This window comes from Orbicella franksi, chromosome 10 (genome assembly GCF_964199315.1).
Source record: "Orbicella franksi chromosome 10, jaOrbFran1.1, whole genome shotgun sequence".
NCBI classification, from domain to species: domain Eukaryota; kingdom Metazoa; phylum Cnidaria; class Anthozoa; order Scleractinia; family Merulinidae; genus Orbicella; species Orbicella franksi.
In genome coordinates, this window is record NC_138154.1 from 5,695,945 (window position 1) to 5,720,780 (window position 24,836).

Genomic DNA, 24,836 nt, shown 5'->3' on the forward strand with positions numbered 1-24,836 from the left:
TTGGGAAAATGTATGGGGAAAAGGGGCAGAAATTGACCACAGGATTATATGCCCCGGGAAGAAGGTTGGTGTTGAATTTGTTACCTCTTTTCCTCGTCAATAACTTGGCTAGTCCACTTTGAATATGTTTCGAGTAGCGCACAAGGGATCCATTGCATCAAAAATGGTATATTTTCAAAAAAGGTTGTTTTCCCCATACATTATCGAGTACTTTAAGCACCATTAACGAAAATGATGCGCATGCGCAGCTGCCATCTTGTTCCAAATTTCTGGCAATGAATTTTCAGTGTAGGTTCATACTTTCCCTTTGAAGTCTTTGTCTTTTTAAAAGACCCCCTCCCCTTTGGAATTTCTTTGATTATCAACTTGAACTTGATAGAGGTAAATTTTACTGCTGTAGCGAATTTGGTGAAAAGCTGACATTTACTGGTTACCTCGCCACCAGGAAGTCTCCCATGAACGAACTTGGCACCAAGCAAAGTCTTCTCGCCACTAAATTACTAGTGATCTAATGACAAACTGAAATCATTCTACTTTGTTTAGTTGTGTAACTCACATAGCTCGTTAGACAACAGAACACAAATCGTATCACGTCACTGACAACACGTTGAGATCAAAATTTGCGCACAGACAAGCTAACAATCTTACGAGTTGATTGACATTGTAGTCACCTGAACAGCCGAATACAAGACTACTTTGCTCTAGGTTATCTTTCTTTTAATGTTTGGTGGCAAAGAGACTTCTCTTGGTGATGAGTTTGTTGGTGGTGACTGAAAACCAAGCTGACGTTTTCCATTTGTCTGTGGACACAGCACCTGCATTTCCTTAGACACTAATCACTGTTGGTTACAAAAGTTGCTGTGAGTTCAACGACATTTCATGAAGGTTATTTGATAAGCTTAACATAAGTTAACATAATTATTACATCTGTACTTACCACTCAGTCCAACAATTTTAGCAGGAACATACTCCCCTTGCCAGTTAACAGTGACATCCATGCAAACTGCAGCTGCTTTCTTTTCCAAAATTAAGCATGTAGGAGCAATGCAAGTCTTACCCTCTTCAGGGAAATAAAACAGTGCCTTTAAAGGTGATTGTGCCTTGCGACATAATTTTCTGGTGGCCATTTCAACAAAGGCGTTTTGCTGATAATGATGCACGTGGTGATTGTCAGAGTAATCAAATTACTATGGTGTTTTTAAAGTGGTAGGGTGCTTTTATAGCACTTGTAACAGGTCCTTTGTTTAGAAACAGATCCAAATTCCTTGTCATTGATTGACTGCTGAGTATTTAAATTTTTTCATTGTTAATGGTGGATCCAAATTTCTTGATACTTATTGGCTTTTTAAAATGTATTGGAATTCTATTAATGCCTAATTGGCTAGTTATGTTTTTCCTGTTAAAATTTATTGAATGACTGTTCCCTCTACCAGGTCGTCCAAATGAAACTGTCATGCCAGAAGTATTGAACTTGATTGATGCTGAAATGGAGAAGAATGACAAACTTGCAGCACCAAAGCTTGGCAAAAAGCTCCAAAAACAGTTTGGCATCAACTTCTCTGAAAGCAAGGTGGCTTGGGTGGGTTCAGACTGGCACAAAATACTGCCAGCTGAAGGACAAGGACAAGTTAGCTGGTAGTTCTTTTAACATATGCATAGTTTAGTAAAAATTAAAACTTTCATGAATATGAGGCCTCGTAATTCAAACAAATTTTCACATTTTGTGTTTTTTACACCAAGACGAAATGGGTCGTTACTGCCTCAATGATATTTCATGTAGTTTAAGTAATTTAATAACAAAACTAATTAACAATGCGTGGTTTATTTATTTTCATGTGATCTGTGCGATGCAGAGTATGTCGGCTACACAGCCCGACACCTCCACCAACGTATTGCTCAACATAAAAACTCGGCGACTGGAAAACACTTTTTGGAAGCCCATGGGGACATAAGCCTCCCCAACGAAAGCCAGTTTCGAATTCTCCAAAAGTGCCAAGAGAAATTTGATTGCCTCATCTATGAGATGCTTTGCATAAACGAACAGAATCCAAGCTTGAACACACAAACTGACTCCATCTGTGCGAAACTCTTTGTTTAATTTATACATTTTAGCACATCCATTGAACTATTGTTTTACTGACTATTTATACATTTTTTATCAACTATCATTTTGACTTGATAATGACATTAGCTCAACGTCGAAATGTCGTCGTTTTTTAAACAAAAAATTTTTAACTTTCTTAATATGCTTAGAAATATTTTATTGCAATTTTTTATAGTTAAACGCTTAGAAAAATCGCTTCTTATTCAAATACAACCTTGTGTTTATAAAGTCGTTGCGCTTTCAAGTGGGTTTTGAATACATATCGCAGATTTAAAACAGCTTCCTGGTCTTTAGAAAACAAAAGTGGTAATGCACAGTATTACTTTGAAGTTTAATTCTAATTCTTGAACGACTACTAAAGCCACGGCCAACAAAAATTTAAGCTTTCGCTTTAGCGTAAAGAATTAATTTGAACATGCTGTCATGCAGCAAAGCATGTCTGAACATTTTGTTTGCCTCATCTTGAATGAAACTTTATTGTTATTGAACTTTCTGTCATGTTTCTTTCATTTGGTTACCTTTCTTTGGGAATTTTAGGTTTTTAAAGTTAACAGTATTTTTGAGGTAATCAGATATGTGCAAAGTTTCTGAAAAGCTTTACTAGTACCAATAAAAAACTTATTTGCAAAAAACTTTAACAGTGACAATTTTATTAACTGCAAAAAGATAATTCAGTCCTATACTAGTAAATTGTAAACTTGCAAAAAAGGAAATGCAGTTTTTTGCCCGATTTGTTTACTAGTATATTACATGTATATTCAATACTAATAAATGACAAACTGGCAGAAAAGAAATGGACTTTTTTGCCCGATTGTTTTACTAGTATATTAGACGTGTATTCAAAACTAGTAAATGACAAACTGGCAGAAAAGAAATGGGCTTTTTCGCCTGATTGTTTTACTAGTACATTAGATGTATGTTAAATACCAGTAAATGACAAACTGGCAGAAAAGAAATGGATTTTTTGCCCAATTGTTTTACTAGTATATTAGATGTATATTCAATAGCAGTGAATGACAAACTGGCAGAAAAGAAATGGGCTTTTTCACCCGATTGTTTTACTAGTATATTGAATACTAAATGACAAACTGGCAGAAAAGAAATGGAATTTTCACCCGATTTGTTTGCTAGTATATTGCAGGTGTACTCAATACTGTAAATGACAAAAAAAACATTTCTTCCAATAGCAAATTGAGGCCAATTCAGGGGTAAGTTTACATGAAATATGCTTTAATTTTGATTAATTAAAATTGATGTATTTTTTTAAATTGGGATTAAGTTCAAAGAAGACGATTAAATTTGAAGATTAGGAGCCACTGATTGGTAAGAGTTTAGGAGTGTTTAGAGTAATCGAGGTTTCAGGAAATCAGGGGCGAGGTTACATTGTTCGAGTGAACCAAATGCAAGAGACGTAACATTTGGCTTTTATTAGTTACCAGGAGGTTATAGAAATAGGGATCATTGCATTGCATGTACTTTGAAAATGGAGAGCACTAATAAAGATTGAGATGAGTAATCTTTCTCAGTCCACACACATATGATATATTTTATTTTGCCGTTTATCATAAAACTGCGATGTCTTCCGAAGGAATTTCATCTTCTTGCACCACGATATTGTGCGAGTCATCAAAACCATCGAAGGGTATCGTGTATTCCATGTTGTTTTTATTGAAGGTGATAATGGTTCTCACGAACCATCCCACCCAATTTCCACTGGCATCTGCTGTCTCCAAGTTAACTCTTCTGTTGAGAAGTGAGCCATTCCCTGTACAGAAAATGGATTTTTAATACAATTAAAGAAAGCTAAAAAAAATTCCAATCTTTTTGGTTAAATTTTGTTCAAAAAATCTGATGGCCTGTTTTTTTCTGTTTCCATATAAAAAGAACAGCCTTGAGTGGCGGAATGAAGTGGAATTACTGCACAAAATGGTAATATCTCTTCACCCGATGAAAGAATGACGTGTGTGATTAGTCTGTGTAATATTACATTGACTCAGAAAAAGTTCCGAGGTAGTCTTGAATGGGTATGTTGCCTTTTATAAGAATCTACTTTTTCATCATTATCGATAAGAACATGAACCAAAGCCCTTCACAATGCCTTAACATCGGTCTGAACTAGTTGACTAATTGTAAGGCAAGTCTGAAACAAGGTATCGATTAAATGATCAGGTCATAAATAGGGTATCCAGTTTTTGGTCAGGTCATAAATAGGTTAGGGGAAATCGCAGATTTTGGTCATGAATAGGGCAAGGATTTTGGGAAGCAGGCCGCATACCCCCACCCAATTTTCCTCCCTCCCCCCTGACTATAAAGGGTTTTTTGAAATTGATCGGAACATTGTTCTCTAATCAGTCAGAATATCTCAGTAGCGATCAACTATGGACGCTTTAAGTCAAGATGCTTGCAAGGTGACTGAGTTTTTTTTTACCAAACAAAGTCTTACTTTTTTACTAGTGTCTTATACGACCACTACAATGGTCAAATATATCAAGGACAAATCTGCAGCTATGCCCAGCCTCCAGTCCCTTCCCCGTTCAAGCCTAAGCATAGATACAAAAGAAATAAACGAAGTACATGTACTTACACGTGAAGTATTCCTTCAGGCTATCAACAGTTGGTATTGAATCCCAAGTCAAACCACACACAAATAGTGACCTTCTGAAGTCCATGACTTCTCTTTTATGCTCCGTTTAATTTTATCGACAACTTAAGGAAGAAAGTAAAACACAGCGTGTTTCACCCAAGTTTCACCGTGTGATCGTGACCTTTAAGCGTCTGAAGCTGGACGGTCTGCTTACTGTCTTGATTGACAGGTGCCAATCAACCACCAGGAGCTCCATCGCTGAAGTTTTTTTTTAAGTTGCCATGCTAGAGTGCCACGCATCTTTCGTGTACAAGGCAATCAAATTATGTAGATGTTCGAAAATAAAACAATTTAACCAAGCTATCCTTTTGATAAATTAATAAAGATGGTGAATTTTAAGCTCGGTAATGAAATGTGAAGGTGAATTAATCAACATGACACAAGTGTGGGACAAAGAAAAATTCTGAGTCCCCGACAGGAATCGAACCCATGACCTCCCAAACACCGGGCAGGCGCTCTATCCACTGAGCTACAAGAACTCATGGAGCATGGAACAAAGAAAAATTCAGAGTTCCCGACAGGAATCAATTCCATGACCTCCTGAACACTGTCTCACGGACGAGCATGGGACGGTCTTTGTCCCATGCTCATGTCATGTTGATTAATTCACCTTCATATTTCATTACCATCTTTATTAATTTATCATTACTCTCGATGACTTTGATAGCGTTGATCCTAGCAGTATGCAGGACACCTGTCACATATGAACTCAGTTAAATGACCTTGCTCTCCATGAGTTCTCATAGCTCAGTGGATAGAGTGCCAGCCCAGTGTTCAGGAGGTCATGGGTTCGATTCCTGTTGGGGACTCAGAATTTTTCTTTGTCCCACGCCCGTGTCATGTTGATTAATTCACCTTCACATTTCATTACCAAGCTTAAAATTCACCATCTTTATTAATTTATCACTACTCACGATGACTTCGATAGCGTTGATCCTAGCAGTATGCAGGACACCTGTCATATGTGAACTCAGTTAAATGACCTTGCTCTCCATGAGTTCTCGTAGCTCAGTGGATAGAGCACCCGCCCGGTGGAGGTCATGGGTTCAATTCCTGTCAGGGACTCAGAATTTTTCTTTGTCCCACACTCGTGTCATGTTGATTAATTCACCTTCGCATTCAAGCCATTCTTTTGTTCACAGTTACCACTAATGTTGCATGTAAGAGCATTAAAAGTGGACATAGGAACCACACCCAGAGAGATAGAGAGATAGGGAGATAGAGACAGGGCATGGTAAAGAGTTCGTCAAAACCTCAAACAACTATGCACATGCTGCATGACAGTGAATAAAGCCAAACAAAAAAAATAAAGTTGACAATGTTTAATATAGTGAGAAAAAGTAAAAAGGGCGGCTTTATTTGTTTATCTTGCAGACATTGAAGGCAGGTAGACACCTACAGACGGATGTCCACAAGAGTTACATGGGGGGTGCGAAGCAATTGCATAACTTGCTTTCCATTGGAGCTAGGAAATTAACGAATAAGTTATAAAAGTCAATTATTTTTTATCATAATACAACTTACACACAGTAAAAGCAATGCACAAAACTTGTCTATCATTATCACTGCCAAAAAAGAAAAGTTTCAGGGATTGCCAGACAAAGCTTATCTAATCCATAAACAATTCAAAATTGCAAATTGCAAAATTCTTGTTACTACGATTTAAGTTTATGTCTGTCGACATGAACTAACAAGGTCTAATGTCGTGTAATTCTTGTAATGACCGTCCTATGTCACATTAATCGGTGCGAGAAACTAACCAGTTTACAGGTTTCTAAATGACTGAAGCAAACATTAGTTTCTGAGGAAAAAAAACTTACACCTGTCCCATATAAACCTGTAAGAAAATAAGAAAGAGAAAAGTGCTTAATGATAATAATCTACTTGTGCGAGTCTCAGTTCTGTGCGGTATTATGTGTTAGAGTTATCAGTCAAACTCTTAGACATACATTTAGATAAGTCCTTATATTGTGTCCACCGGAAGGGCACGAAATCAATGAAAACATCTGGAATTTACGTCTGATAGTTAAGCCACATAAACCAGTAAGCATTCACCTAAATACTGCTCTTTATTCATTAACTATTTAGATTTCTAAAAATCACTGATTTAGTCTCTTTCTTTAACTTGCGTGACCGCTTTGACGCAGTCATCTTGGTGTTGTGCGGTGAGAAAACTGGGAAATTTAGAATTCTCAGGGGAACCACAAGTATTATAATGAATACCCACAATAACAAAGCTGTCTGCTTAGTACAGCTGGGTTCGCTGGAAGCTACGCCAGGGTCAAGAGGAGGGTAGTACATTTCAACCAGCTGAAACCCTTCAACGGGACTTGTGACAGGGATGAAAGCTGGATTGTGGGTGATCCAGTACCTACTGGAGTCTCGCTTCCTTCTACGACAAAGGTTGCCAATGGTCCTGGAATAATCATCCTGGAAGATGACGTTTTCCCGATGAATACTGATGTCGAAGCCCCCTCCGAGGAGCCCGGACCCCGAAGGTCACAAAGGGAAAGACGTGCACCCGCTTGGGTGCAGGACTATCATTTAGACTTCTAGTCTGTCATCGAGTTAGGACCTGTCGGATGGCCCTTAAATTTCAATGTAGATTTTTGCTGACATTTTGTTTGGGGACATGGTCCTTTCCAAGAAGGGGATAGTGTAGGACTGGTACCTAGTGCCAAGTGATGGTTACCAAGCTAGGCACGGTAGCCCAGGAGTAGAAAAAGCCACGATTATCTGTTTTGACATGATGTCATCAATAAATCTTTTCCAAAAGATGGGTGTTGTGTTACTTTGTCTCAGTATTTCATGTTCTATTTTCACCATGAAAATATTAGCAAAAGCTAGATGCAAGATGTTGGTAGATGTAAACCTTATCAACTTATCAATTTGTATAAGATGAAAAGCATAAAAGCTGACAATAGTGTTGAGTTTGACTCGAGAGCTGAGTGTTGATTTCTATATTTAGCGATTGTTCTGATGACGTACCAATCACTGACAATGAAAATTAAAGGTTGACCAAAATTTGCCTTTTCCAGCTTTTTTCACACATACATACACACAAAGGTGTGTGTTCTCACAGGCCAATCAGTTAAAAAGCATAAAATTCATATATTTGAACTTGGTCGAAATGCAAATTTAATAACTAAGGTAACTACTTGCACCAAATCGAATGTTCGATTAACTGTTATCACGTGGTATCAATAAGTAGATAAATTTCAGAGTTTAGAATGCAACTTGTTGTAAATGAGAAAAGACGATTGCCTGCAGAAATACTAGGCTTTAATCACCAAATCTCTGTCCTTACAAAACATGGCGGCCAACTGTAACCACGAGGCAACCACAAGCATTGCAGGCTCGCACAAGAAAGCTGAACATAATACATATATGACACAATGAATTATGTAACGCAAAAACTCGCAGTGTTCAAGTGTCTAGAGGGCCTTCAAGAGGGCCTTTTGCAATGTCATTTACACCACACAACTAAAATAACAGTATTGCTAAAACAGGTCTGACACTGCATAAAGGGTAATTCCTTTTGTGTTTTTGTATATGTATATGTCCTTGTTCTTGGCTGGAAAAGACAGTGGCAGAGGTGATGGACTGCATGGGTTCAGAGGCTGGAAATTGCTGTAACGGAATAATTTATTGTGATAGTGTCTTGGCTAGGAGTGGGTAGCTGTTATTTCGGGCAGCGTGATAATGGATACAAAACCAAGGCAGAAGTAAAATAAAAACTGCAAACATTAAAGAAATTCAAAGAATGAGGCCTTGTGACGTGGATTGTGGTGTGATAGTAGTCCTGGACTGCAGATGAACTGTTGAGTGCAATGAAGTAGCAGGCGTGGAACTTGATGAAGCGGACATAGAACTTAAATGCATTGAGGCAGTTAGATTTGTTGTTCAGAAGGACGAATGACGATGTGGGGATGGCAGATACATAGATGACATAGGAGATGGAAGCAGAGAACAGGTGTGGTTTGCGAAGAAGGAGAAAGACAGAGAACTGGTGATGACAGCAGAGTTGAGCAGTTCATAGCGGCTGGTCACAGAGTTCCAAGTTTCTTGAAAAGGTGAATGCATGAGGACTTGACTTCTTGGCACAATTGGCGGCAGGGTTACAAATGGTGGTGAGGTGGGAAACAAAACAGAATAAATTTCATTATTTGAGATCACTCTATAATGTCTATAATTAAATTCACTGACTTCTTTATATTTGCCACAAGTTATTTTAATGCCACGAACGTAATGAAGTGTATTATCGTTTCTCATGATGTTGTCACTTGAGATGTAGATCGTGACGTTTTGACCGCTTACTGCTAGTCTTCTTCAGGCGATAAGGTCGACCGATTGCACGGTAGCATTTATATCACAAAGGTCGGCTGTGATTGGTGCATTTCAATCCTCCTATTGTTCCATTGTTCCAGCGAGTAGCTGTTCCCTCAGTGGTCCACTGTTGTACCATTCTCCTGTTGTTGTGTTTTTTGATCGTGGGCACCCATGCTTCAGGAATTTCAATTCCACTTATTCACATAAGACTTCACCCTAATAACATCAACAGGGATAGTAGAATTGAAATTCCTGAAGCATGGATGCCTAAGGGGACCCTAAGGGGCCCCATCGTTTCTCGTAGGATTTTACCATTAGCAACATTTTTAGTACCTTGTCAACTCTGTTACGACACCATGATGTTCATCTTCCACGCGTCCACTTTCTTTCCTCGGTGTCCTCAGCCAAAGCCATTCACTCTTCAATTTGCTACTGTGCAGCTTTCTACAGCTGTTACAGATGGCTAAAAATTCATGTAGAAAAGTGATTGTTCTCTACTGTACATACACCACCAGGAAATGTGAACAAACAAAGTACGAGATAAACTTAATATATTTCTGACTTTTCAATTTGCTCCAGTTTATATTATCGTAGGCCAGAAATGCGCCCTGAACTTAGAATTTATTACATTTTGACAGGAACTTGCACCCACTCCACCTTGGAGACCCAGCGTTTATTTGGGACTTGGCGTTTAACCGAGAAAGTACGGTATATGAACTCGCAAGAGGAGAGGGACTGGCAAAAGTAACTGATACAGAGCTTTTCTCTCATTGCGCTTTCCTAACGTCAAACGTAACCTAACCCTGCCTTAAATCATCTTTGCCAGGGATACCATTTTCCCCTTTTCTTCACCCTTCCCCACCCTCTCCACGCAGAGAACATTTTTGCACAGGCAGCCTGATCGTGTGCCATCGCTTTCGGAATGATGCCAATGTTTAGTCACGAAACACATTGTTTAAGATAAAAAAGCTGTACTCTTGTTAAGGCAAGCATCTCAAAGACACATTATTCGTCGTTGCTCTGAGAGTTGTTCTTTTTATTTCCTTCTTAACACCAGCGCTTTGGTTTTGCAAAATTGCAGTCGTGGGACCAGGTAAAATTCATTGGCTGCTTGATTTAATTTGATTACATTTGTTGACTTTTTAAGCGACCAAGAAATATTACGGTCGAACCTGCGATCAGGTGTTCTTTCTGTTTTGTTTTGTTTTGTTCTTTTTTTTGCAGCGGCATAGAATACCCTCTAATAATCTTATGGTTGTGCTAGTTTTATAATAAACGAAAGCTTCTTCCAGAATTAAAATGATACTCACGTGATCCGATTGCAATTATAATCCCAAAAACATCAAAGACATCTTTGGCAAGCCGTACATTGAAAACACGATCTCCTTTCACTCCTTCGAGCTTGCCCTTATGTTCAGGGTGCTGACAAACACTTTTATTGCAGTACCAGTATTTTCCCAGGCGGCCTTGATGCTTCAGGCACACAAACATCTCTCGAACTTTCTCCTCCCTTAAGCAAAAGTGACCTGCACGAGCCAAGATCATCTGGTATTCAAGTACATCTTCGTTAGGAAGGTGAAAGTGCTTCAAATGGGCTGATATGTCATCGTGACATTCAAGAAGAGATGTTAGGGCATTAGCCCCCCTGAAATCACCGCAGCCACTACCATCCTTGCTTTCCAGAAAGCAAACTGCTATTTTCGCTGACGACATTGCGCAAACGTCGTTGCATACCTTTCTTTTCTTCTAAACCCAGTTAGTATTTTCACAAGAAAAATGGAAACTAGAAACCAGACACTAAAATCCGACATGGATCAGAAATACTGGACCCGAACCTAAAAGATAGCCGTAACCAGGAAGAAAAATTTCACGTTGTTTTAAGTCAGTTTTCTAAACTTCTTTTCCATTTTTTTTCCCAATTATCGCTCAGTATTGACGTTCCCATATCCCCGTTCCTATTTCCTTTTTCAATTTCATACCCATCTTTTGTTGACAATTCAAATTAGCACTTCCTGTTCCTGTTGAGTTTTCCCTTTTATTTATCATTCTTTTTCACGCCGTTTGGTGGAGCATAAAGCATCCAACAGCACTCACGCAACAGTTCTTGACTGATATTTTAGCCCTGGGAAAAACCCCCTCATTCCAACTCTAACCTACAATCAGGCGTCTTCTCTTCTCTTTAATTTTTCTTTTTTTTTTAAAGGAAAAAAATATGAATTTAAGGACCACCTACAAACCAATATACTTTCCCTTCAGTACAACGTTCACCTATACCCGCTTAATCTAACTTGTCAGGAAAAACGGGCATTGCAGAATACAAGACATCTAGTATGGAGCAGCTTGCAGAAAATAAAACTATTTTCCCTCGATTTGCAAGTTGGAGCTGTAAATTATGGATGTCTAAAGAAAACGATTGAGCTAAGTTCTCATTTATTTTGAACTTAAAATTTAGATTTTACCCGCAACATTTTTACGATATCGAATTTTATGATACCCGATACAGTCTAACATGATTTGCGAACATGGGGTCCCTGTGTTTGCGTGTGACATTGTCACCAAAGCAACGTTCAAGATAGTCAAACTTTGAGCGGATCGATCATAGTTAATTTACTCACAAACTTAAGCACGATAGCAGAATGACACTGAAACATCAAGTAGAAAACGAAAGTCAGGTAAGGCCCATTCATCCGAAAACACAGTTCCATTCGAGCGTGTCATTTGCATTCCCAGTGTCAACCGATCAGAGCTAGGTATTTTTTGAAATTAAGCTTAATTAAGCTTACCTTATAAACATTTTCCTATTTGCAGCTCCCAGTAGTACGGGACTCATTTGCCGCTCAATGGTAAATGGCCACTTTTGACTTTCTTCAAGTTCTCCCAGTGATACTTCTGCAGCATGATTTATTGGGAATTCGGCAACTGCCGAATTGTGCAACCACCATTGTTTACTTTTGGATTGTCGCAAGTCTTGAGAATTGATCAACTTCAACGACACCTTTACCTCAAACCTGGACCTACAATGTATACAGGCTCGATAGTCTAAAAATGGACTTTTTGGCTACATTTTTTCGAACAGTTACATTTATAGTCTTATCATTTTGAATGTTCCACAAAAAGAAGTAGGTCTAAGGTGTTACTTTTCTCTAAGCTGGGGTGCATGCGTAAAATTCCAGAGGAGCCCCACCCTCTAAAAGTACCACACCCATTTCCGACTGCCTAATAATGACTATATTTGTGGCAAATATATCTCTGCTCTATTACTTACTATGGAGCTAAAATTTTGCGGGCTTGTAGTACCCTTTTACAGCTGTGCAACGACCTATTTTCAGGCACATACTCCAATACAGTCATGAACTGTCCCTTTTCAAAGGAGACAATAAAAGTGTTCAGGGTCCTTTCATATAAAATGCAATTACTCAGTTTAAAAAACAACACAAGTCATACAAATAGGTCATTGCACAGTTCTATTAGTGAGTAAAACTCTGTGAAAATTTCATTGCCATATCTAAAATATTTCTTGAGATATCACTGACACAAGGTTTAAAATCCTCAGAAATCGGGAAAATGAGAAAAATACAAATAAAGTGGACCAGAGTCTTTCTGGAAGGAGTTAAGTATCTTGGGTAGCCTTAAAAGGCACCAGCTTCATAGTGCACACCCTCCAAGGGATCCAAATGATCTATATATCCTTTCTTGAAGTTGTGAAGCTGTTTCTGCCTTCTTTTTCCACCTTCTGTGCTCTTCCGCCGTGAATGCCGAATCCGGTTGTAATCAAGTTTTTTGCACGCCCGCGTACGGTGTGCTCCTGGCTCAATTCCAAGCTCTTGTAGGACTGAAATGGAGCTTACACCATCATTGAAGTGAGACACAGCAAGAAATGTTGCAAGCTCCACCACTGCTAAACCAGAGTGAGTTTCTTTAGTTGCCCGCTGCCAGATGAGGGCATTGATGGCCTCATTTTGGTTCTGAGCGCCCCCATGAAGACAGCGTGCAAGAAGATCTTCATCGGACAAGGCTTCAAATGTGGGCAAAATAGCATTTGCTACAGCCTTTGGAAGTGGGTGCTCATGCTTATAATCAGAAGTTCCTTTAGCAATGTCTCTCTGAAATGCACACCAAGAGTTTTCTCCATCTGGACACAGGTCATGATCTGGACTCTCATCCGTTGACTGACTGTGATGCCAGATTGCCATCACAGCATTCTGCATGACTTCTAAGTTATGGGTGTTATCTCTTAGAGCATTTCCATAGTAAACTTGGAGTTTTTTTATACGTGATTCTGACAGCCGTCCAGTGCCACCACGAGTCTTTCCATCCTCAAGGCGCCCTGCTCGCTTTTTCAGTGAACGAAGTCTTGAACCTAATCGCTTCTGGACATGGCCCACACATTCAAGCTTTTTTACCTCAACATCTCCATAAAACAGCTTGTTCCACAATTAGTTTGCGAGCTTTGCTGTCTCCATCCCCGAGAAATTCAGTGTAGCGCACAGAATAATTTTCCACAGAACGTTGGAAAATTGAAAGCATGCCAGTAGCATCCATTGATCCTGAGGAACCATAGTGATTCGCTTGGCAACGGTGTTGATGTCCTTCCCACGACACTCAAAACTCAACAGTTCCTTCCTTTGCTCTCCATCCCATGCGTTCTCTACACTCCTTTGACATCACTTCCACATCAAACGCTTTCCCAGTCACTGTTGATAAGGCTGCAACAACCCCATATGCCGGTGAGTAGCCACATCTCCTCCAGGTCCCATCTCCAGACACTCCAATATTAAAAATCCCATCCGTTTCTGGCTCATAAAATTGTTTTGCTTCTTCAGCAGCATCTGTCATGCTTTTCGTGGCTACAGTCTGTGCAGCATTGCAAACAGCAGAAACATGATCCCTATAAGAATTCTCATTCATGGGTGGCAACATGTTCATGACACCAGCAAATTTTGCCAGGCCTTGGTGTCCAACTCCAATGTTTCTTGATGCCAAAACAACTCTCCTGTTCACCTCAAAAGCTTGACCTCCATCCACTTTACTAGAAGAATAAAAACTGCTCGAGTACTTGCACTTTGAAGAGGCACACTTTAGGAGAAGAGTCGCAAAACCCTTCTTGGAATTCTGATCTTCTTCAAAAACTATGCAACCATACCTGCAAAGCGGGCACCAGAGAGAACAAAAGACTTCAGCGAGAGCAGCGATGTCAATAAACCGAAAACCTTCCGGTTCTTCTGGCTCCCACTCGTTTGAGCTTTCTTGAGAATCGCCAGAATCCTCATCTAGCTTTCTTATAGAAGCAGGCAGCAACCTAACTTCGGTTTGATCTGAAGATTGTCGCTTGGTTTCTTTTGCACGAGTGACATCTCCATTGTCAGACTCTTCACTTTGTTCCATAGATTCCTGCTCATTCTCGATCGGATTATCCTTCAAATTCACTTCTCTTGTGTACTTGTTTCCCGTAAACTTCCTTTTCTTCCATCTGATGTTTCTAAACTTTCTTTTTGGAGGCATAATTCACTACAAATCTCGAGGTAAATTTCAAAAACAATCGCAAACTCCAAACACGCTACTTTCCAACGCTAATTACTTCATGTAGGTGCACTAAAATATCCTCTATCAGCTCTAAACTAGTTACCAGGCTTCGGAATTTACTCAGGTCCCTCAAACAGCAATTTTTCAGCAAAACAACAGCTGGCAATCGAGGGATTTTGCCGAAAACAGATGCATAAACAATTGTGGTTTCCATAGCAACCGAAGAAACAGTTTCAGATAAGGCTTAAAAAACCAGGGAAATCATAATAAAATGGATAAAAAAGATTATTTTTGTGAGACTAGAATGTTTGTAGATGGCAAAAAAATATATTTCTAAAATAAGAAAATTTTGCGATTTTTCGACTATCAAGCCTCCTTAAAGGAAGCTATTTACCACTACTCAGAAGGTGAACAAATGAACCTGAATGGCAGAAGAAGTATTTTCACTGAGCGCAAGGGTTATGCAAATGAGTTTTGTCACGAGCAATAGTTATGTAAATACACTGACTGTGGCAGATTTTAATCTGATCTCGCATGCAGTGAAAGGAGATACCCTCCGGTTTGAACTTATAGAACAGTTTATTAAGGTAAGAAATTTACTGTGATGTGCTTTTTAGCCTTCATTTAGACCCAACTTTTGATATTTCCTCTCTCAAATTTGGCTAAATTTTAGTATGTGATCAAAGGCCTCAGAGTAGGGTGTCTTCCAGCCTCGCTAGTAAGTTTAGAATTTTCCGAACAGTTTTCATATTTTGTCAGTCAAAGTAATGAATGTACCTTAGAATTCGTGTGAAAACGAAATTCCGTGAGCTGCATTTTAGGGGACGTGGCATGCTTTACAAAATCGGTGAATTTTACCTGTCTGATCATGGTTGGCAACCTCAGTTCGGCGAAAATTCAATTTTGGCTCGTAGCAAAGCAAAAATTAGGAATTGGAAAATAATTAATTGCTTTTTTACTTATATGTGCCAAACCCTTTTCACTGACAAAAAATGAAGGAAAACTATTTTTGGTCCCGAAGTCGAGTGGACCGCTTTTAGCGGGACTGCCACTTAAATCTTTCTTGAGTCATGTTATTAACAAGCACGATAATTTAGATGATCCACTTTATAACAGATGCAATCATGGTGAAATAAAAGACAGGACATGGCTTGAAAAAGGTAGTGTAATAGTTGAATTACATATACATGATGTAGTTCCTGGAAATATCCACTTACCCTGCACCCTCCCCTTACACAAACACCACCACCCCTCTCCATGGAAGTGATAAGAAAGTGCACTTTGAGATAACAAAGCAAGTGATACGGGGCTCCAGTGATTAAGCGTGTATGCAAAATATTAACAGAGTTGTTTGTTTATTGTCATAGATTCCCCAGTATATGAGAAAATGTGCTCTGCCCTGAACAATGCTTCCCTGGTCAGTGGGATCAAACAGACCTCACCTGAGGCACAAACCAGCTGCTCGGAGGGCTTTCACTCTACACTTAACCAGTTTGCACCAAAAATGATAGCCTTCTCATTTATAGGAATGTATTGCTAGTGAAATGGTTCGGTTGCCCACACTGGTCACAGCTTGTGCCATAAGCGGGGCAGTCATTTCTTCGTATCCTGGTCAGGGCGCTCTTGCCATGGCCACGCTTGTTGCAGTAGGAGCACAAATCATTGTTGTCTCCAACTTTGCGTTGCTTGATGCCATCCTGTTTGGCACGAGGGTATTGGCTACTTGCAGCATCTACACCTAGGCTTTGTGACAGGTGCCCAGCGGATTGTTTTCCAGCCTCTTTTGCCTCAATAAATTGGGAGACTTCTTCAAGGGTCATGTCTTGATTCCTTTCTCCTAGCAGTTCTAGTTGAATTTCACTGTCAGCCAGGCCGCGTGTTAGGACATCGCGCAAAACATTCTCCGGGTAATTAACCTCATTAGTGCAACCAGGGCAGGTGACTAGAAACTTGCAGATGCCAGCTTGGCTGCAAAGGTGGGCACCAAAACTACGAATCGTCTTGTCCCGGTCCTGCGCATGTTGTGCAATTGAACCTGGGCAATCATTGTGTTCTCCTCCCCCACGGCAAGTTTTTTAATGGCCTCCATAACTTCATCAGCAGTCTTGTTGGTGAGGGAGCCTCCTGCGTTTCGTGTGAGGTCTTTGCGAAGCTGTTCATCGCAGCATTCGAGTAGTTGAATTACTTTGTTTTTGCCTGTGACATTGGTCGCCGCAACATAGTCGACTCAACGGGTGAGGAAGTATGACCAATCCTCACTTGACCCTGCAGCTGAGATTGTTGGGCACTTTTAAGACTTCAATGGCTCACTTTATTATCCCCTGAATCTCAGTTAAATGCATGGCTTATCACACAAACATCATTTGTTTTAAGTTACAGAGACTCATGGAATCCAGCAGCCACCACAGGCCACTAAAGGAAAGCCCCGCTACTGTTCCACATGTCAGCAGCCTATGAAAGGACACAAAAATGTGACCACGTGCCCAAAAAATCAGAAGGTAATCTAAAGAAGCAAAATGACAACTTCAGAGATATAAATATTCCAGTTTATTTAACTATGAAACAATGTTCAATTAATGTCTATGAGCTTTCCATCATTCAACATCTTCAGTTTCAAATCCAGTGTATGAAGATTTCTCCTCTGGAAATGTTGTTCTTATTACATGGTATGTGCATGCAGGCAAAGGTATCCTCCTCCCACCCAAGTATCCGTGGACAAGGCAAGTAAACTCTCAATAGGAAATACCACACAGAAACCTATTATGAAAAAAAAATGCTATTTAGATGAAAGGGTAGTGTCACAATAGAGAATTCTACATTCTAGCTCATTTTATATTTTGTTCGATTTATTTTTAAAAATACTTGTATCCAGCTCAGTTTTGTTTCTTGGGTATAAATATGTATGTACAGTAGAAAGAGGTATTTTTCTGGATAGAGTGCATGCATGGAAAATTTTCTGACAACTCTCAAATATCTGTCCATAAATTTAATGCAATAAAATTTCTATCTGAGGCAAATCCTAATTAAAGTTTTACAAATATTTTTGTGGGAAAATGTACTCAATCTGGAAGTAATGAGGTATATCTTAGTGGAGAATTTTTAACAACTAGAAGTCAACTAAAAGGGTTTTAAAGGAACACAAGCCAACTAACATGCAAAAAGTGCAGTGTGCAAGAATTTGGACAGCATACAAACTTCAATATTTTCACAATCAGAATAGCATGTTAGTCTCAGTGAGTGCAAACAGGCAAATTAAGAAAACAGTGTTTATTTACCTGTTTTCCGTTCCAGTCTGACGATACTTCGTCTTATTTCTTGTCTTGTATTTATCAGCAGCCAACCACAAACTCCACTTTTGCAGGCAAACTTGGCTGAATCTGGGATGCTGCGTAACACAGTTCAGCTTTGTGCTTACTTCTTCAATTACCATTTCACTAGATAGACACTCCACACACTCTTCTATTTCCATGCAGCACTGGAATTCGTTCGGGTTCTGTAGATTCTCTGCACTACATGCACCACATTTGCACCTGTAGAGCAACCAGCGGTTAGTAAGCCTTGACTAATCGATGTCAAAAACAACAAACAATACAAGAAACACTGCACTCTAGGTCTGACCCACCACAAATTTACGAGTTGTTTCCCATCGTAACAATCCTGGAGCTTTCGCTCAAACTCAACTTGCATTTCTTGCCTTTTTTTGTATTCTGAAAGCCACTCTTCAGTTGCTATCGGCTTGTCCTTATAGGGTTTGTAGTTGTCTGGGTCTCGCTGGGAAACTTGCTCTTTGCCTAAATTTTCATCGTCTTCGACTTCAATATTGCCAATGTTGATGTGGCCAGGGATAAAATTGTACTCTGAATCGTCAGAATCGTAGCTCCTTTCGGAATTGGAGTTGCTCTCTAACATTTTGGAAGAAGACCGAAAAACCGGAGAACACGCGTAACTTGCTACATTTCTTTGTTGTGTTTTGTTGCGTGTTATCGCCAAGATACCAGGTTGACATCGCAACTAACTAGTGCCAGTCCCCGTCTTTTCCTTCCACCTGTAGTTTTACCACTGTGATCCGCACAAGGTCTGCAAACCTCTCCAGAGCGTGAATATCTTTACTTCTGATTAATGGCATCTGTTCTAGTTGATCCATGTAGGCTCGCAGAAGCTGGCGCATGCCGCCATATTTTGTTTTTAATGTTTCTTTGGCTTCTTCGTATTCTAGAGCTGAGACTCCTAGACCACGGACGGCTTCCAACACATTCCCTGTCAGGCATTGTCGTAGTCTTGCCATTTTCAAATTCACTGGCTCTGCTGACTCGTCTACTAGACTTGTAAAGAGAGCCCAAAAATCTTCAAACTTGTGTGTGTCACCACTGAACGTCGGGACCTTTCACAGCTTCAAGAATCGGCTTCAGTCATCGTGATTTCTGTTACTCTCGTTCAGCTGATACTGGTGGGCAGGCTGCAGGTCATAGCTATCCACCATGTTCACGCTAATCGGCTGGCTTGTATCTATGGTTTTGCACGTGCAAGCTTTTATTACAGTTTGCCTAGCTTCAATCGCTCTCTGTACTTCTTTTTCAACAGTTTCCGACTCTTCAATGGCTTCGTTTTTTCCAGATTCATCTCTGACCTTGACATAGAATGCAGTCAGTTCCCCCAAAGCTTCCTGTGCATTTTCCAGGGCTGTCCAAAGCTGCTCAATCACGCTTTCGATGACTGGTAACTTGGAATCTTTAAGACAAACTCTTTCCAGCTCATGTCGGAGTTTCATGACTTTTGTTTTTCAGTACACTTTTGCTTCTTTGTCTATAGTAACAGAATGTCCGTTTCCTTCTTTTTCTCGACTCCACTTAGTCCTGTTTGTTTGGCGTTTTCCTCTGTAAATTCGGTAACAGCGGTATGATCGGTATCGGAGGCCATGACTGCACAACTCAAAAACTCAAAACACAAAGCAGCACCTGAAAGCAAACACCAGTTCATGCCTTTCTCCTGTCGTGGTCACCAGAAAATGTGCGTGAGCGGTAGACAGAAACAGTACTCTACCAAAACACTTCAAATTCAGTAAAACAGTAAACTCTAAACGGCACAAAACTCTCTGAAAGGCACAACAACTGCTCACTGGAAACTGTCTAAAACTCTGCCGATAAATGTCCACGCAACTTAAATTTGTATGTGCAACTAATGTACGCATAACTTGAATTCAAAATGTTTCGTACGCATAACTTAAATTCAAAATGTTTTTGTGTGCGCGTGTGCTATTCGCGTGGTACGCCACTTCGGAACTGTCTTCTTAACACATTCAGAGTCAACAATTAATTGTGGTGGGTCTGGTGATCCAATTTTCAGTTTTGCCCATTTTAAGAGGTTGGAATCACACTCCACAACAGATTTTTTACTGTTCAATTCTCTTTAAAGTAGTGTAAAGTTGAGAAGATATGTTTACAACAGTTTGCTCTTGTACTTTGTCAAGTGAGCCCCAAATGTTAACTTTGGAATTTAGTATATATGCCTGGTAATGAAGCTCGCTATCCTTAAGGAATAGGTGCAGCAATCTTCCATTTAGATTTTGTCTGCTACCCCGCTGGAGTGAGAACTGAAACTTGAAAGAGGTAGGTTGTTCAACAGTAATACTCTAACCAGTCATTTCACATAAAAACTTAGTGGCCATGGCCTGGTATATTTCCTTCATTAACGGTTTGCAGAAAACTGACATTTGAGTTCTGAAGGAGCTTGAATTATCCTTGATAGAACAATTGAACTGGAACAGTTTCTGCAGATAAAGCAATCAAGCAATTGTGGAGTTTGCAAAGGCAATGACTGTCAAATGTACATATCCTGGAAGATACAGTGTCACATGGAATCTGGCATTCTTTATCAAAGATTTTTATAACATGTTTTTGGCAAGGGTGTTGGTCGTATAGTGTCCTTGACTGATGACATAAACTGCAAAGTGATGTGCTCAGTTGTGTTGCATGTACTTGACTTTCTGGAAACTCTTCAGTGCTGAAGTCATGGTTCTACCTGTCTACTTTAAAGTGATCATTACACACAAAGAGCAACCATGGTTCATTTGCCAACCCAGGGTCAACTTCATACCTTCCTTGTAAATTAGTTACTGAATGCATGCCAGCCCCATTTTGACACCCAGCAATACAACACTGTTTCCCTCCACCATACTGGTGCAATTTGATGTTAAAATCTGTTTCCTGATCAGTAGTGCAATCCCCCCTCACCCAAAGGTGTGTGGGTAGAAGTGGAGTTTTCCTTCAGACTGAACAGTTTAGATTCCAAAGTTTCTGCCCATGTGAGCAAGACCTTTCAGAATGACCTTACTGCATGATTGCACAGTTCACCGTCACTGAACTTAACCTCTCAACAAACTTTTCACATTTATGAATAAGGACCTGGATGTCTTTGCCTTAAAGTGAGCTCGATGTTGTACAAGCGGGGACAAAAAATCATTTTCAAGCCCCTCAATCTCTTTAGATAGCCCCAGGAAATGTTCGTACTCCTCATGTGTCCGGTAATTAGAATTTAAACTGTTGCAGGGAACAGCTCTGAAGTGTGATGGTTCATTGCAGTCTCTATTGAATCTAACTTGGAACTGTTAAGTATGGAAAGGAGGTTTCCCAACCCTAGGTGTAGCTAATTTGCCAAGTCCTTCAGTTCTCTTGTGAAAACATGCAAACCTGGTAGCTCTATTTGTAAGGTTAAGTATTCAGTTGTTGGTTTATCTCTAGAAGCTAGGGTTTCCAGTTGCAAAATTTGATCATCTAAAAATGTTCACAAGGATTGAAGCTCTGTTCCTTGTGTCCGAAGTGTAAAGCATTTGTAGAAACTCTGAAAACTAACCAACATAACTGGAAGAACAACTGCCATGAAGCATTCAAACAGAGGGACAATCCCATAAAATGAACATACTTTAGAAATCGCAATTGAAACCTTCTCTTTTGTTGACATGAACATGGCATGTGATAAACCCTACAGTTTCCAATGAATAATTTCTTCCTGAGAAGACCAAAAGTCCAATCATCTGTGGAATTACCAAACATGATCTTTGTTGTCAATAAACTGAAAGTCTGAAGTCAGACACTTCTCACTCGTCAACTTAACAAAATTGAAAGTGACTCAGTTTCAGGTAAAAATTCTCTTAAGGAGTAAAAGGGTCAAGACTGTTTATTTTTAGGAGGTTTACATGTAAGCATGCAAGAAGAAGAAACTCCACCAAAGTAATGATTCGTACTAACCTGAACAAGAGAGAAGTGCAAAATCATTGATATGGTCACGGCACGAAAAATCGCCTTTACCGCGCGTCAAATGTGTTGTTAAAGGTTTTGTAAAGGTCGCCTTTGCACGCTTTTGACGATCTGTGACGCGAATCAAAGATCATCTGTGAATAAACCTTTACCACCAAATCAAAGGCGTGAAAGGCCGTTTTTACTCACCTTTGAACGCCTGTGTTTTTAGAGTTAAAGGTGATCCTTTGATACGCCTTTGCGGACTGTCAAAGGCGGGTCAAAAGTGTAATCAAATTTGTCTGCGATTCGAGTCAAAGGTTTGCTAAAGATGTGGTCGAAGATGGCTGTGACGCAGGTCAAAGGTTTGTCAAAGGTGCTCCGCGCGTTCCGCGTGGTTCCTCGTGGTTACCCACTCGCGAGTTTCGCTCGGGTTTTATCGCCCGCGCGTCACACTTGCGCTTCGACTCGCAAATCGCGTTTCGCGCGATTCTCGCTTTTCGCTTGTTCTGCGGGCTTCTATGGAGCTCCGCAGCTTTGTATATGTTCGTTTATGAGAGATCCATACCATATCTTAGCCATCTTTGTTTTATTTTACAGTTTCAATACATGATATAGGAATATGTTGCATTTATAAAGTTTATAATACGCCACAATGAAATGCATAATGTCCAGTTGCGCTTTACAACATGATTGACTTTGTAAAAAATTACAAACAAGGATATTAAGAATCCAAAGGCTTTCATAAGATATTTAAAATTATTAAAGAAAGAAAGTTTAACGTTAAGTAGAGCTGCTCTGTTCTAAGAAAGATCATAATTAAATAGCATAGCTCCAAAGGACTGACTATCAGTAGGTTAAAAAGCAAAATCCTTGTGATCTCACTGTAAGAATCTCCATTATAATTCTTATGGTTTAATTTCTCTTTGGCTTCAAAAAGCTATGAAAGTGCCTAGAAAAACCTCGGGCCTCTCGCTCAAAATGTCAGTACCATCATTTACCACTTTGAGGATATGGCAAACAATTGTAACCACATAGTATATTGGGATAAAATTGTGATGTGTTCTGCAACAAAACTAGTTTTAAAAAAAAGCAACAGCAGTCAGCCAAATGCCTTAGGAAACGAAAAACTGAAACTTACAAACTCAAGACGGAATTTTGCATTGTGTTGAAGTAATTTTGTCAAGGTAGGGTATTTTTTCTAATCCAATGTTACATCCTCCATCTACCAAAAAGACTGTTGAAAATGATTAATTTACGAAGTTAAAAATGCTCCCGAAAAAAAAGTTTCGAGATACAATAACTTTAGGATAATTATAAGTAACTGGTAAGTTTTTCCCACTACTTCTACATCATCTTACAAACTTTTCAGAACACAGCATAGTTAGACCTGGTGTGTGCCAATCGTGGTTTAGTCGAGGACTCCACTGAGTCACCTTTTGCTACAATAAAAGGAGTCTAAATTCCATCACATGATGGTTGAATTTCGTGTAGTCGAGGCCTGAATTAACGTCGTTTAAGTAAATTGGAGTCCGCAGACTAAAATTTCTATTTTGGAACATGACTTTGATTACCATAGTCTAAACATGCTCCGTCGAAATAGACGGTTTCATAACTCACTTTGCGCAAGACCTTTGCCGACCAAAATCCGAGAGTAATTTGACTTATTACATGATCAAAACTCTCTCATATCTTAAGATTATGAGATACAATCATTTTTTTCTCATACGGCTGTTTCGGTGTATTTCCGAAGGTAGTACTGTTCCCATTTTTACCGCCCGTACCGCGTGCATGAATACAGTATTTGTCACAATTCGTAGATTAAAAACTTTGAATGGAACTCGTCAACTTCGACCGAAATAGACAGCACCAGCAATTTGATTTCAAGTTTACGTCGTGCAAATAGCAATGATCAGAGGAATTGACTCTACTCTAAAGCGTATGAAATTTTGCTAAAGAGCAAGGGCTCTACGAGACCTCTACTTTTGTTTTCCGACCTCTGGGTTACCTATAACTGTTTAGTACTTAATTATGAGAGGGACTCAAATAAAAGGACAGAATGTTTGTTGAAAATTTCCTGTTGAGAAAGAATCAAAGAAACTAATGGACATAGGTCAATTTTATATAATTCCTGATTTGGCACCAGATCAGTTTGTGTGTGTGTATGTGTGTGTGTGTGTATGTGTGTGTGTGTATGTATGTTTGTCCGATAATGCCAATACATCACATCTGGTTCGCGCAAAATCCATGTTTTACCAGTTTTCAATTTTTTTTTTGTATATCGTTTCCATGGAAGTATCAATTGCCTAAAAAAAAAACCAAACTTCAATCCATGTCCAATTACTGGTGTAATTTTCATATCGATCCAATTAGGGAAAAACTGTTTAAAAGTTAATTGAAAATACCTGGTATGGTCCAGAAAAAAAAAACTATATGGTACCGCCTTAACTTTTAACTTTTCAGGGGTCATCCCTGTCATTCTAAATGAGTCCCTCTAAGGCCCCTCTGACTCCTATGCGTTACTTTGACTTGCCGGTCTAAGAGCCCACCTTGGAGCATCTAGTGGAGCCAGACGATCCGACCTGACTGCAGAGACACGCCTGCTTAAGGTCATGTCTCTGGCTTTTTGCGATCTTCTACGATCTACTTTCTTATCTAGATTTTTGAACGCATCGTCAATTTCATCGCTTCGCCATGGGAGCTTTCTTGTGATTAAAGTTTTCCTCCTAGGCGCACCCTCCTCGTTGTCTTCGTGCTCCGATGCTGTTTCGGATTCTTCTGATGACATGTACGGGGCTTTCAACACCAATGAAAACTTATTTTTGTCTGTCTCTGAAGTCGTTGTGCTGGATTTCAAAGCCTTTAAACGCCGTGCTGCTTTCTGTAAATAAATAAATAAATAAATAAATAAAAAATTAGTATTAAAAATAATCATCAATAAGATTACAGTTTGAAGCTGATACCGGAATATTTATTCACCATGCAAAGAGGTAAATGGTTCAAG

General features: G+C 39.5%; 2 protein-coding genes and 3 pseudogenes across 2 annotated transcripts in view; 1 reads left to right on the forward strand and 4 right to left on the reverse strand.

Moving 5' to 3' along the window:
* The window catches only part of LOC145501088 (uncharacterized), a 461,598-nt gene that overhangs the window by 91,251 nt on the left and 345,511 nt on the right, over positions 1-24,836 (forward strand). The window lies entirely within an intron of this gene.
* The window catches only part of LOC145501124 (uncharacterized), a 198,112-nt gene that overhangs the window by 50,747 nt on the left and 122,529 nt on the right, over positions 1-24,836 (reverse strand). The gene's annotated exons all lie outside the window — the stretch shown is intronic.
* Positions 11,541-14,966, reverse strand: LOC145499794 (uncharacterized; annotated as a pseudogene).
* Positions 16,088-16,987, reverse strand: LOC145500050 (uncharacterized; annotated as a pseudogene).
* LOC145500296 (uncharacterized) lies at positions 16,877-18,509 on the reverse strand (annotated as a pseudogene).